Below are 15,649 nucleotides of genomic sequence, written 5' to 3'. Positions count from 1 at the left end.
CATTTTATACCTTAGATACATAAAAACCCATCATGTAAATTAAGTGAAGACAAACGTGCTTTTAAGGAAATATATTTAATATATAAAAGTTAAAACAACAAAAAAGCAAAGCTATGTTCCAAATACTCAGTTCAGAGGATTTTTCTATATGGGCTGGATTGGCTGAGGCTTAAAATACAAGCACAGTGACTTCTCCATAGCAACTCCCTCTGTTGCTAGGATAGATGTTCTTCATCGCTCCTGGGACCATGAAACTGGGCACAAATTAGGGACACCAGCTTTAAAATCCCATTGCTGGTTCAATGTGCATGAATGAGTCTTTGAACAATTAGCCCCAGGAGAGGTGCGGTTTCCTATGAAGTTGCAATTTGCCTGTCCTAAGCATTTTGAAGACCCACAACATGTTGGCCCAAGGCATACAGATTTACTGCATGTGGTCTCTCAGCCAGCCCACCTCTACAGTGTCGTCAGTGACCAATCTCTCCCTTGCTCTTGAAGCTCCACCCATAGTGGCCTTCTCTCCCTTCCTCAAAGAATCAACTCTGTTCCCTCTCCAGAGACTTGGCACCTGCCTTTCCTTCTACCTAGAATTCTATTCCCCTAGTCTTTGCTTTGCTAACTCCCTCCTATCACTCAGGGCTCAGCTTAAATATCCCTTCCACACAGAAGCACTCCTGGACCACCACCTCTACAGTAGTCCCCGTCTCAGTTATGCCCTATGTGATTTCTTTCATTGTACTTACCACCTCATGGAATTTGCTCACATTCTGTCTTCCCACATTAGATATAAGCTCCATGAGGGCTGGGCCCACGCTTATCTTAATCACTCTGCATCCCCAGTGCCTGGGACACAGAAGGCAGTGAATAAGTGTGTCCAATGAATGAATCAAGTCCACAAGATTTCACATTCTGTCTTAAGTGGACAGAGAAAAGTGTAACTCCTTAAATTTAATCTACAACTAATCTGACCCATCTTCTAAGGTACCTCCCAATAGAAAATTGGGGGAGGGGAAAGGAAATTCTGGTTTTGTTTGGAGATTAGTCCAATTTTATAATTTTAAATGTTCATGTGAGTGCTGTGAAGTCTCTCTTGAAAAAATGCGTCTTGGTTCCAAGATAACTTCATCCTTTTCTTGCTTCCCTCCTTAAAATGGCACTGGGTAAATGGAGGGTGGGGATAGGGGCGTGGGGAAGAGTTGGGATCCCCGGGCACAAAAGCATTCTGCCTCCTCTAGTCCACAGAGTGATATCCTTGGTCCCCCTGCTGGCATTTGTGGCTACAGTCTGTGACTGGTCTGGCTTGGCTTTATCAGTGGGCATTCACATTCCCTAGGTGGTTCTGCCTCACCAGGGCTCCCTCTGTCAAAACCACAGCACCTGCCATTCTCTACATCCAGCCTGCTTGTCATCAGCCATCTGTCTGCAGCCCTGCCAGGAGGGGCCCCTGGAAGGCCCAGTAGCTTTCAAATCAGCTCCCAGACCACATGAAAAGTATGAGTGGGCAATTCAGGAAAATGAAACCTCCTATTACCCCTCAGTTTTATCCTCACTTATCCTAGACACCTCCCCTCTCTGATGGGGGAAACTTTCCCCAGAGAGAGAAAGATTAAGATGTTTCTTATCAAATTGGTTTCTTCTCTCCCCACCCTTCTCCTTTATACCTCCTAAAGATCAAAAACACAGGCAAGCTTCCTAGTGTACATCCTTGATGTCATTCTCCATCTGGATTCCAAACAACGCTTTAAAAACTTACTAAAGTATCTCTTCTTCGAGGCAGAAATGCTGACATTCAAGCCCTCTGAGGTCTGTTGTAAATATGATAAAAGGGAGAGAAAAATTAATCTACGAAGTCTTTGCATAAACACAAGCCTAGCTTGCCTATTCCTGCAATTTTTTTTTTTTTAGCTTTTTTTGTGCGTGTGTGAGGAAGATCAGCACTGTGCTAACATCTGCCAATCCTCTTCTTTTTTTTCGCTGAGGAAGACTGGCCCTGAGCTAACATCCGTGCCCATCTTCCTCCACTTTATATGGGACACCGCCACAGCATGGCTTGACAAGCGGTGCGTCGGTGCCCGCCCGGGATCCGAACCGGGGAACCCCAGGCCGCCGCAGCGGAGCGCACGCACTTAACCGCTTGTGCCACTGGGCCAGCCCCTATTCCTGCTATTTTTGAAAGACATAAGATGAAGACACCTTGATGTTTCTCCTGGGATTTCTTCTAATCTTTCCCCGGGAGGTGGAGGCTCTGAGTGCAATGAAGTCAAATGTCACGTACAAGAGAAAGGCACGTGCATTTGCTTCAACCATCACCCCGAATTAACATGCAAACCAGCCTTTCAGTTTTGCTTATCACCACTGGTCATATGAACCCAACACTCTTTATTTCCATCAACAATCTTAACGTAACATTGAAAATGATGAGCAGTCAGATTCAAACAAGTCAACATGGAGGCCGACTCATTCACCTTTATTCCCAACTCCATTTACACAAAATATACTTTTCCGGTCTGATGGCTTTTCCTGACTTTCTTGTTGATTTGACATTTTGTGTACCACGTTTCTTCTCAGACGGAGAAGTGAGAAAGTTTCAAACATGGAAAAATCTTTAAAAAGGAAAAGCAATGCCAAAGAGATGTGGATGGAATCATCTGAATCCAGCATCCTCCACCGATTCAGTGTTGCCAGATCAATTAGTTGTCTTTGTCACGTCACTAAGAGGTCATAAGTAATTATGATAAAAAGCACAACTATCTCATTGGGCCTTGTCTAAGCACTCTATATGTATTAACCCACATAATTCTCGCAACAATCATATGAGGAGTGTGCCCATTTTGGAGATAATAAAAATGGGGCAAAGAGTAATTAAGCAATCAACTCAATGGCTACAAGTTGAATTTTTTGTTTGTTACTACGTGAATCATTTATATGACCCACAGAATAAAAAAATTGGGGGAGGAGTTTCCTAAAATAGACAATTAAATATTTGTTGACTAAATGAATCTTTTCTCCTTCCTAGATTTTGATTTATTTTTTTCTTTAAATAAAAGTATATTCCCAGAGTTTACAAATTAAAAAAAAGAAACTCCACTGAATTCCAGGCTCACAGGCAGTGTGGTGGTGGTGGTAACAGGATGAAGTGCTTAAACCAGGGAACCAGGGCCCAGTTCCCAGAGATTCAAGTGTCTTGAGTACAGGAACACGTGGAAGAAATCAGTAAGTTAAGCAGGCAAGCAAAAAGGTTGAGGCAGACAGGAAATCATTCATTCATCCAAAGTTCAGAACATTTTGTGTACACAATGGCAAAGACAAAAAACCTTCTCCCCGCCTTCAGAGAGCTTGTAATCTGGTGGGGAAACAGATCAGTGTAGAATAACTAACACAGTGCAGAATGTGAAATGTTCCCTTTCACCTGGACTTTCTTCCTCTTAGCATGTTCTCTGCCACCAACAACTCATCCTTAACACATAGCTTAGGTTTTCTCTCCTCTGAGAAGTCTTCTCTCATCACACATCCCCAGGTTGTGTTAGATGTCCTTCCCTCTATGCACAGGACCCCCAGGTACAGCTAGTCAGGGAATAATTCCAGGGGGCATCTTTCTCACTCTCACACAACCTATATAACCATATGCAACTGTCCAGTCTGTGTAGTTTCCATATTATAATTATTCTACTTATGTGTCTGTCTTTCTGATTGAAAAGGTCTCCAACTGGAAAAGTGTGGATTGTGCCTTATTGATCTTACTATCCTCAGCGAATAGTAAGAGAGGAAGAAGAGGAGGAGAGGAAGAAGAGACAGAAGAAGATAGGGGTATGTAGTGTCTAAGAGAAAGACTAGTACTTCCAGCTGCCAGCTTTCTACTGAAGCGGGGACAGGTATTGGTTGGAGAGATTTAAGATGCCTTTCACTGTGAAGTCAGCAACTGAGCTTCATCTAAAGGGTTCTAAAGGGTAAATATGGAGAAAGACATCTCACACAGCAGACAAAGCCATGAGCAAATATGCCATGTGAGCAGCTACCTTCTGAGCATGCCCTCTCTTTTAGGATTGGGCTCAACTCCCCTCCACAGCAGACAGATATACAAAAAATACAAAAGCTCCTAGCTTTGCTTCCCTATATGACACTGCCTCTGAAGACAACAGCACAGAGTAGAGAATGGAAAGACCATTTCGACAGACCAGGTGTAAGAGGCTAAATGATCTAGTGGTGAAAACACGACAAAACTACACAGATATAGAATAAGAAATGCTACACTAGAGATACCAATCAGGTGAGGTGTTCACGCAGAGGAAGAGTTTCTAGTTACGGGTGAGAGAGCCTGGGGCACCAGAGGGGCAGCAGCTCATCTCAGAAGCAGATCACAGGAATTATTGAACAGAGCCTAGCAGTCGACCGGATGGCAAGCAGAGGAGAGACGAGAGGCCTGGCATTTTCTGATACTCTTCCTTTACCTATGAATTTCGGATCGTTTGAATGATCATTCCCCCCTTGAATGAAAGGGTTTTCACATCAGTGAACTATGAAATGAAACTGGAAACTTAATACAACCAAGTATAATATCTATAATAGTACAATATCCTTATGACCAATAATTCTCTGAAGATGAGGGAATTCGAGGCCCAAATAATAAAAGCATTACATACTGCTCTTGGGCAAGAGTTCACCATTCTACCAAAGGCAATACTTACAAATGGACTGAGTGTTACAGAAACCCTGGAATTGTCCCAAGCTCTCCATAATGTCTGACATACAATATTGAATCATAACTAAGTGTTTGTGGCACACTCCACTCTGTAAATCCTTTGCCAATGCACTAGCAGCAAGGATGGTCACAACCAAAGAGTCTTGTATTATTTCCAGACCTTCCTGTTATTACCTTGTTCTCTGCTGATAGTCATACTCTCCTCTACACACCTGTAGCAGGAGATGTTGATGTGGGGAGCAGGGAGAGGGAAGGAAAAATATCAAGGGCCTACATCCCTCCAGAATTTAGGGACCCCCTCTGAAACCGAACTCCATGCAAACATAGACAAAATAGATTTACTTACAAAATACAAAAACACAGCCACTCCAAGAGAAGATCAGTAAATGTGATGTTCCTAAGATCAGAATATCTCTTAAAATTCCACAATTAGTCAAAGCCATTTTTAAGATGGTGACCAGCCATCTTAAGCTATCACCTGCCAATCCCAGTCCTAGAGGTTCCCACTGGGTCAGCATATAGTCTGAGGATTGCCAGCCCAGCTCTGCTTCCTGCTCTCTTTTCTGTCACTGGTAGCAGGTCAGCATCGCTGCTTGATGGCTCTCCTGGCCCAGTCCCACTCCATCCCTGCCTTCATCTTTCAGAGACATTGCCCTCTAGTAAACCTCCCTGACTCCTAACCCCATCGCAGTGTCAGTGGTCTTAGTAGTTCTAGTGTCCTCTAGTTCCAGCTTGCATTATCACACTCACAGAAAGGACAGTTTCTAGTTTTAGTTGAATAATGACAACAAGGCTTGAACAACTGCTATATGGGGGGTGACAGACATACCTAAGGGCAAAGCAAGTCAAATACACAGAACATTTTCAAAGAGATAGCCAAGCAACAAAGGATCGAGCCCAGGAAATAACAAGACCACACAATTTACCCTAGAGCGACTCATTCCAGGGGATCTGCCCAGCTCAGGAAATGGAAAGATAAACTAACAGTAGAGCTCCCCACATGCTTAGTGAGACCAATATCAGAAAAACACATTCCACAAATAAATAATTCAATTCTTGGTCTTTTAGCTCTTACATACATGCAAATCACCCACATTAGCTTCAAACACCAAAGCAGGTTGGCAGAGTGAGGGAAAAAATAATTTGAGCTTATTTCGTTAAGACGCATTTCTTAAGAAAAACGCAAATAAAGTACAAATGCTTTCCAAGCGCATGGTTTGATACGTATTACTTCAAGCTTCATAAGCAGAAATGCTTTACTTAAAAATCATTAACTATCCAGGATCTAGAAGGTCTTGCTATAAGGTGTGTCAGCCTCATCTCTTACTGCTCCAGCCATCACTCAAAGTCTACACTGACTAGGCCACTTGCAGCTCCTGAAGGAACTGAGAGCTTCTTCTCTGCAGTTTGACACATGCAGCTCCTGCTTCTTTCTCCACTCGGATAACCCTTCCCCATCCTTCAAAACTCCACTGAAGCAGCCCCTTTCTGGCCCGCCTGCGGTGGGGGTTAGATACCCTCCTACATAGCACGTCACACCTACGGTGATTGTGGCCCTCAGACTGTATCAAGGTCTCACCTGTCAGTTCATGTTCTACACATACACACATCCTACCCCTGTACAAAAGCAGGCCCCTGTCACCAGGAAATCAGTTCCAGCCCCAGGTGAAGCACAGATGGGAGACAGCAGACACAGAAGGCCCTGTGCTGGGACCTGCCTCCCCACATTTCCCCAGCTCCTGCACCTGTGAGTCATGCCTGCCAAGAGGGATGCACGTTGCATTTCTATGCTTGTCTTTCCCACTGTTTTCTCTTCCTCATTGCTAGCATTAATCTCTCAGCAGACTCCCTCCCACTTCTGACAAGGTCCAGAGTTCCAGTCGACAAACAATGTAAAAGGCCCACACCTCTCACACCATAAAGACCAAGTCAACAAATAAACTTTGGAGTCATTGGTTGGAACAGAGCTCCTCATCAAGGTTTGCTGGGTCCACCTCGGTCTATGTGCTGGGTAGACAGGCAAGTCTGGACCCAGGGACTTCTGAGCACTGTGACAAAGCATACATAAGAGGCCAGGGAGATGAGCAGACGACTGGAAACATCATCCTGACCACAACGTCTATACAGAAATTCTGTTATGGCTGGTAATGCCTTTCTCCCTATGAAAGCCTACCTCAGGGCGACCACGGCTCACATAGTTCAGGCCTAGGGTGGAAGAAGTGCTGCAGCCTCAGCATGTGAGCAGCCTGAAAGACACCGAAAGAGTGTCTACTCATGCACGGAATACAAAACAGACACTTGAGCATTTTACTCCTAATTCGATTTTATCATTCTCTGCTGAGACAATGGAGTTTGAAATCTAAGGGGGAAAGCTTGATTTACTTTAAATACTGTGAACTCTAATGATGTGGAAAATATTTCTCAACTTCAATTTTCTGAAGTATAAATTATTTATGTAAATTCTTTGTTTTTGCATATTTCATAGGACATGCATCTTTAAGCTTTATCATTGCCAGTATGTACAGAAAGAGAATAAAAATAAGCTTATGAATGTTAAAAAGTCATATCATTTGAAGACACAATTCAAATAGGTAATAACGATGATGATGATGATGAAGAAAAAGTAACTTTATTCTTCTCCCCATGGACACTAGGGGAACAAATTCACAAAAGCCAACGGCGCTTACTGTGCTTCCTAGTCTCCTCCATTCTCAAACTGCACCTCCTCCCCGGGCACTTTCTCTGCCAGAACTCTCCCCTCTGCTGGCTTTAATTCTCTCCTCCTCTTAATTATGCAGATTGACTGAACTTCCTCCAAAAAGTCCTTCTTTTGGGTCCTTGAAGTCAAGGACTATCTCGTTTCCCTATAATCTCTGGGATTTAATGTGTGCTCATATTGAATAAATGGATTGTTGGCTTTATACCTGGGGGGAAGAGGGGCGAAAAATGACTGAGCTGAAATACGAATAGTTCAGCATCCTCCCTCACAATTACGTCCCAAATATTTTGATTTATCTTTCAATCCCACATCCAGTCTGTCAGGAAATCCCACCAGTTCTACCCCCACTCCCAAACAGGCCCTGAATCTGACCACTTCTCCCCCTAGAGGGACTGCTACTACCCTAGATCATCCCATCACCCTTCCTCACTGGGACATTGCAGTAACTTCCTAACGCTTCCTCCTCCAACTCTCACCCCTCAAGAGCCTGTTTTCCACATGGGAGCCCAAGTCACATTTTTTTAATGTAAAACCAGATCCAGTTGATCACCTCTTCAAAACTGTCCACGAGCTTTCCATTACACTTCGAGTAGAGAGCAAACTCCCTACCAGGGGCTACAAGGTTCCATTCCAGACACACTGGCCTTTTCTTCTGTCCCTCATAAGTGTCTAGGTCATTCCCACCTCAGGTCCTTAGCTCTTACTATTACTATTCCTTCTGCTTAGGAGAACCTCAGCTGGGACTTCCTTCTACAACTTCTCATCTGTGGTTCCTTAATGTTTAGATCTCTGCTCAAATGTCACATCTTCAAAGAGTTTTTCTCTCTCTCTTTTTTTTTTTTTTTTTTTTGGTGAGGAATATTAGCCCTGAGCTAACATCTGTTGCCAATCCTCCTCTTTTTGCTGAGGAAGAGTAGCCCTGGGCTAACATCTGTGCCCATCTTCCTCTACTTTATATGCAGGACACCGCCGCAGCATGCCTTGATAACAGGTATGTAGGTCCGCGCCCGGGATCCAAACCAGCGAACCCTGGGCCGCCGAAGCAGAGCACGCAACTTAACCACTAAGCCACCGGGCCGGCCCCACGGAGTTCTTCTTTATACTACCTACGGTAGTACTTCCCTTTGGTCATTCACTACCCTGCTTCATTTTCTTTAAAGCAGTGATAACTCCTGTAAATATCATTTATTCATGTGTTATCTGTCTACCCCTCTAGAACGTAAGCTGCATGAGCTGAGTTTTTCTTGTTCTCTGTTCTCCCTCTAGTGCCTGGTACTAGTTTGATATCTGCCTTTTGAATGATTCAGTGAATGAAGTCTTAGCAAATAATCTACTCAACTTTGTCGCTAAGGTTTATGAGTCACCTGGTATATATCAGACATAGTCTCTCTTCTTCTCACTATAACCATAAGTAGACATTTTGTCCTTTTTTAGTAGGGCCAGGATTTGAGCCTAATTTTCCTAATTTCCTCAAACCCATGAAGTTTTACCTATAACTTAAAGCTTAACCAATGAGATTTGACTTCTTTATCTGAGAGATGAAGATAATACCTACTTTGCCTAATAAGAATTTTATAACGCTAAAATAAGACCACGGGTCTGAAAAAGGTAAGTAAACTGCAAAGTTCTGTAATAAAATAAGGAATTATTGTAAAATTGCAGGATAAGGACATTAGTTAGTGACTGTATGCTGAAAATTAAACTTCCATTTCCTAAGACCCACCACTTGCCAGATGTTTTACACACAAAATTACATTTAATTCACAACCACCTTGTGATATTGGTATTATCACCCATTTCAGATGAGAAAATTGAGGATCCGTGAAGATAAATAACTTTCCCAAGGTCACTTAGCTCACATATATCCAAGGTCCAGATCTGGGTCTGTCTGGTTCCACTGATCATGCTTTAAATTTAGAGATTATTATTTGACAAAGATGTTTCATAATAATAGTAAAAAAGTTGCATAGGAACCTCTGTAACATTATTGGCATGAGTAAACAAAAGAATTTTTTAATATGAACACGATGACCCAGTCACAATGGTTTTTGAGTCATACACAAAGGCCAGGGGAGTTCTTCTGATGCTCTGAAGAGTAACTGTGGCACACAGTTGCATTTCTGGACTAGACAGAAGACCATGTATTACCCATCAAAGCCATGGAGAACATAAAACTAACACCTGTGTCCAGAATGTGATCAAAATCTAAGAAAATAGGACAATAGAAAGTTCTGAAAACACAAAGCAATATGGTGAATAAGAAGATAGAAAAAGAAACTAAGAAAAGCTTGAAAAAGCAGCCACATTGAAATAAAGATGCACATGTTTCAAGTTATCTATCCACCTAGGTCAAACAACTTACCATAAGAAGAAATTTTAAAACTATAATATCTGAAAATACTTGTGCCAGAACAGTGTATGTTGGCATCTTACTTGGCCTAAGTAACTTTCCAAATGAGAAAAACTTTCTGATTTGAATTTTACTATCTCCTTCTAAGAGTAACTTTAAATCAAAGTTTTGAAAAAAGATATTAAGCAAAAGTTTAAAAGTCAAAAGCCAATAATCTAAACAACTTAATCTGTTTTACAGGAAGATAAAAATTACTAAAGCCAATCCCCCCAAAAAAAATTCCTTGAAGGGAAAACAGTCATGCATCGCTTAATGGGGATACATTCTGAGAAACGCGTCGTTAGGTGACTTCATTGTTGCACGAGCACCATAGGGTGTACTTACACAAACATAGATAGTATAATCTACTACACACCTAGGCTGTATGGTACTAATCTTATGGGACCACTGTCATCTATGTGGTCCATCGTTGCTTGAAACATCATTATGAGGTGCACAGCTGTATAAGTTGCAACTACATGAAATATACAACAACACATCCTCAACAGAGCCTCACTCTGGGTAATACATTTGCCTAATTCAGTACTCGCACCATCCCCATTGTTATGGGTGTACACATCTGTCATGTGCCTGCTCTCTTAGGTTAAAAATTCAGCCTTACAATAAATACAAAGCCACTCAACTCCATGGAAAGCTCACACACCTGATGTTGACATTGTTAATACAATGATCTCATTACAGCTACTACACCAGATGCTATAACAAACTCAAGTCTAATCCAAACTCATAATCCCACCTCCAACTTGATGAAACCCAAGAACAAATCTCTTAATCTTCCTGACCCCAAATACTGATATGCTCTCCTGAGTGGTACGGGATATAGCTAACAAAGATACTACAATTTTAAAGTTTTTTTTATCAAAGGTTCTATTAACTGATATGGTACAGTTGTCAGATGAAAAAGTTACAATATCATAAGAGCACTTGTTAAATATCTAAACATCAGCTACTATAATGCCTCAAAGCTTACATAACCCTCATTCTGTCAAGAATCATTTTTCCCAACTTTATACTCCAACTAGGAATTCTTCTGCCAGATCCACTTATGAGGATCAGTTTTGTGTTTCAGATCAGAAGGACCATCCCATGTCCACTATTCCCTTCTAACCATATTATTCTTGTAACTTAGAATTCTAAATCCCATATTTTCCTTGCACAAAAACAATACTTGCATATTGCATTAATTAACCCAATGAACTCTTCTTTTCCTATCATGTAGTCACAGTCCATGTTGAAAATATTTACTATGTTTAAGGCTGTCCTCCAATTTGTACCATTGAGATGCATCACGAAAACCCTCTGTCAACTACCCAAACAAGTATAAACATCCAGACCAAAGTACTGGTAAGTATAGCAATGAATAACCAAAAGACGGAAGACTATTTCATTATAGCTACCCAAAGTGCATTAAAATGGGTATTTGTGAACTATCAACATTTTACTTACACTGCAATTTGTGCCTACATGAATACATTTGTAATAGGAAGAACAACGTTGATCAGATAACAACCAGAAACTAACACTGTGCTGTCCAATATGGTAGCCACTAGCCACATGTGACTACTAAGTACTTAAAATGTGGCTAGTCAGAACTGAGATAGGCTATAAGTGTAAAATATACACCAGATTTTGAAGATTTGGTATAAAAAAATTTAAAATGTCCTATTAACTTTTTGTATTGATTACACATTGAAATAACATTTGGAATATACTGAGTTAAATGAAATACACTATTAAAGTACAAATATGCTCACATTATATTTCTATTTGACAGTGCTGGTTTAACGGTTATAACTTCATTATTAATAATTACCTTACCCCTCATCTGCTTCTTACCTGTCAACATCCCCCACAGCCCTCCCACCCCTCAATTAAACCTACAGCTGGTATCTAAAGGAGGAAAAGTAATTTCAATACCAGCTTAAGTAAAACTTAACAGGGAAGATAGATCTGTACCCAAAAGCACTACATCCTACAGCTAAGTACTAACACTTCACCTAGCTATAACTTAGCCCTCTTGCAAACTCCCCATCCAGCTGTGATTTAGGGATCAAAATGCTTGTAGAGAAATCCAAGTTGACATAAGAAAGTTTTCCACTAAAATCAAAACAGTTTTCTTATAAGAGAACTTTAGTCCTGCCTTAGAAGTAGGCATATACTTAGTTCATCCTTGTTTCTAATAAGATTAACAAATATGATAAACCCCTTCCTCAGATTAGACACAACTAGAGAAAAAAAGATGCTACCGTCAGTCACACTAGTCACAGTCAGAAGTGACAGCTCACAACAAGGAAGGGCAGAATGGTAAAAACACATACCAGCTGACCCAGCACAGCAACCCCTGCGGTCACTGTTGGGGGAGCGCACAGCCCCAAGCCACCGGCCACAACGACAGCCCCCAGTAGGCACCAAATTCTCACTTAGGTTCACAATTACCATTCTGAGTCATTAAGAAAAGTTTGTATAACAGTCCTGATGCTTTGCCCAAAGTTATTTTTAATTCAAAAGCTTCCTATTATGTTTTGGTAAATTAACATTTAATTCATCAAAACAGCATTTTTAAGAATCAACCTTAAATACTTAATTTGGTTATTTACTGATCAAGTTAAAGAAGATATTTGCTGTTTTAAATATTTTGGATCTTCCTGGAAATATAAAATGTCTAAAACAATACATAGTAGTACATCGTAAAGAAATCTGTGTCTATAAATGCTTTTATAGCTAGTGAATTCATACTACATACTTAATACAAACTTGAATAGGATATCAATCTTTAATAGCACCTTTTTCAAGCATACTATATTGATACTAGATTTACACAAAAATATCACAGCCAAGTGGCCATAAACACCAATCATAAGTTTATAAGGACAGAAAAGTATCTAAATAAAATTTAATTATTTTAGCGAAGAAAAAATCAAGATGCTACTCTACAGCAACTAAAGAATAAAATATAACACCCTTTTACTGTACTTTCAGCTCTGATGGTGGGGAGGATGCCAGAGGTAATGTGTAGCAGTCGCCTCTTTTCCGTTCCCTGGGGCACAGTGGTCTCTTGTATGACTAGCAGTTGAGCTAGATTGTGAACTTCCGCTAAATTCTCCAACCAAAACCTGTGAGCTTCCTTAAATTTCTTAAGATATATTTGCTTACAGAAAAAGGTATCTCTCCCCCTTTTACCCTACATTGAGATTTTGAAAACTGAACCCAGCATGATACCTGTGCTTTTGGTATGGGGTGACTTTCCACTACTGTAATAACAACCCAAGTTAGATGATATCCAAGCAACTGGCTTCCTCAAACTATACCGTGGTAAGCCTAGAAAGTCTAAGCTAATTTAGAAGACAAAAATGTACACCTCAATAACCAAGAAAATAAAAATTTTAATGAGATAATCTTACCTCACAAATTGACAGTTTAAAATATACCAACTGGAACTGGTGCAGCCACTATGGAAAACAGTATGGCGATTCCTCAAAAAATCAAGGATAGAACTACCATATGATCCAGCTATTCCACTGTTGGGTATTTATCCAAAGAACTTGAAAACACCAATTTGTAAAGGTACATGCACCCCTGTGTTCATTGCAGCGTTATTCACAATAGCCAAGACTTGGAAGCAACCTAAGTGCCCATCAAGGGACGAATGGATAAAGAAGATGTGGTATATATACACAATGCAATACTACTCAGCCATAAGAAACGATGAAATCCAGCCATTTGTGACAACATGGATGGACATTGAGGGTATAATGCAAAGTGAAATAAGTTAGAGGGAGAAGGTCAAATACCGTATGATTTCCTTCATTAAGTAGTAGATAATAACAATAATAAACAAACACATAGGGACAGAGAAAAAAAATAAAATAAAATATACCAACTGGGACTTCTGCTTCTGACCATGAGGGGTAAAAGGAGGTCCAGATTAGCGTGCTTCCACTACAATGATTAGAAAACTGGACAAACTACAGGAAACAACTATTTTCTGATATGAAACAATAGGCAGCATAGGAAATTAATCTTGAGAGAAGAGAAACAAACAAGATGAGCCCTATAATCATATCATCTTTCTACCTGAAAACAATTTCTGGGCCAAAGTACAATGACGGGGGGAACCCAAACAAAAATCTAGCAGTCTCAGAAAATTGAGAAGACAGAGATCTCAGGGTAAGGAGGCCGAAATGCTGAGAATTTACAGGGCACAGAACTGAGGAGGGGAGAGCTATGCAAAGCAGAAGCTCCAGAAATCTGCATAGAGGTCACCTTGAATCTTTGGCTAAATTCCAATTGGTACATATATATGGCAAAACTCACCAAGGCCAGGGAAAGAATAATTACCAAGGAACTGTAAGAGCAACAATTTCCAGAGATCACACAAAGCCAGGAAATTGTTAGAGTTCCCATGAACCAAAGAGACCATGTTGACTACAATGGGAATCACACCTTAGCTGTGGAACTAAAACAGACCTATAGGAAAGGCTACTCTAGACCCACTGCATAACAGCTTAAAGACTAGCCTCGGCAAGATCAAACTAACCTATAAGTAAGTAAGCTAGAACAAAGTCCAAAACTCCTGATAGGAATTGTAAAAAAAATCTAGCACTCAATTTACAATGTATGGCATTCAATAAAAACTACTAGACATGCAAAGAAACAGAAAACCCACATGAAACAACTGATCCATAACCAAGAGAAAATTCAGTAATGGGAAAAGATCCATAAATTAAAGAGATGTGGAATTACCAGACAAGGATGTTAAAATAACTAATACAAGTAGATTCAATGTGTTCAAGGATTTAAAGGAAAAAAATAATATTATGAAGAAGAAATGGGAGATATATAAAAAGAAGCAAATAAAATTTCTAGAGATGAAAACTAGAATATCTGAAATGAAAATGACACTGGGTGGGATTAAAAGCAGATTAGGCACTGCAAAGGAAAGGATTCGTAAATTTGAAGACATAGCAATAGAAACTATCCAAATTGAAGCACGAGGGGAAAAAGATAAACAGAGCATCAGTGACCTATGAGACAATATCAAATATTCCTACAATTGTATTGTAGAACAGAAATATTCGAAGACATAACATGGAAAAATATTTCCAGATTTGATGAAACCAATGAAATGGAAAATAGAAATAGAAAACTATAACAAAGACTAATAAAAGATTTATTTGCAATACATATATCTGACAACTTGAATCCAGAATAAAAAATGCCTACAGAGAAACAGCAAAAAGAAAAAAATGTTTAAAAATGGGCATTTGTTTCTGAGGACTGTCTTTTTTATGCCTGAGCATAACAAATAAAAATTAAATTAAATAAATATGGCCTAGGAAAACAGAGAGGCTTCCCCAGCTGTCCCTTCAAAATCTCATTATACCAGGCAATTCACTTGACAATACACTAGAAGGAGAAATACAGGCTTCAGAGAGAGCACTGGCACAACCACAAGGTGCTCGCCGGCAAGACTCCATTTTGAGAACACCAGCACTAGAGGAAGTCTGGGAGTAACTTCTGTGAACATAACTCCAAGGTACAGCAACCTCAGACTCTACCAGCCATTAAAGCTGCACAGGTGTCACATTCAGATATCGCAGCGCACTCTAACAGAGAAGACCGCAGCTGCCACTTCCTTAGCTGTCGGGTTACCACGTTAGGAAAACGATGTAATAAAAGCTTGTAACAGAAAGCTCACAAAGGGCAGGTGAGGGACAAATAGGGCAAGTTATGCCCAACAACGTGTTAAGGAGAGAGGACAAAGGTTCTGGGTCCAAGGTCAACAATGTATTTGCTCTATATCCTTATCCCCTTACTGTGG

This window comes from Diceros bicornis, chromosome 9 (assembly GCF_020826845.1).
Source record: "Diceros bicornis minor isolate mBicDic1 chromosome 9, mDicBic1.mat.cur, whole genome shotgun sequence".
In the NCBI taxonomy this organism is placed as follows: domain Eukaryota; kingdom Metazoa; phylum Chordata; class Mammalia; order Perissodactyla; family Rhinocerotidae; genus Diceros; species Diceros bicornis.
This window is presented reverse-complemented; position numbering follows the sequence as displayed.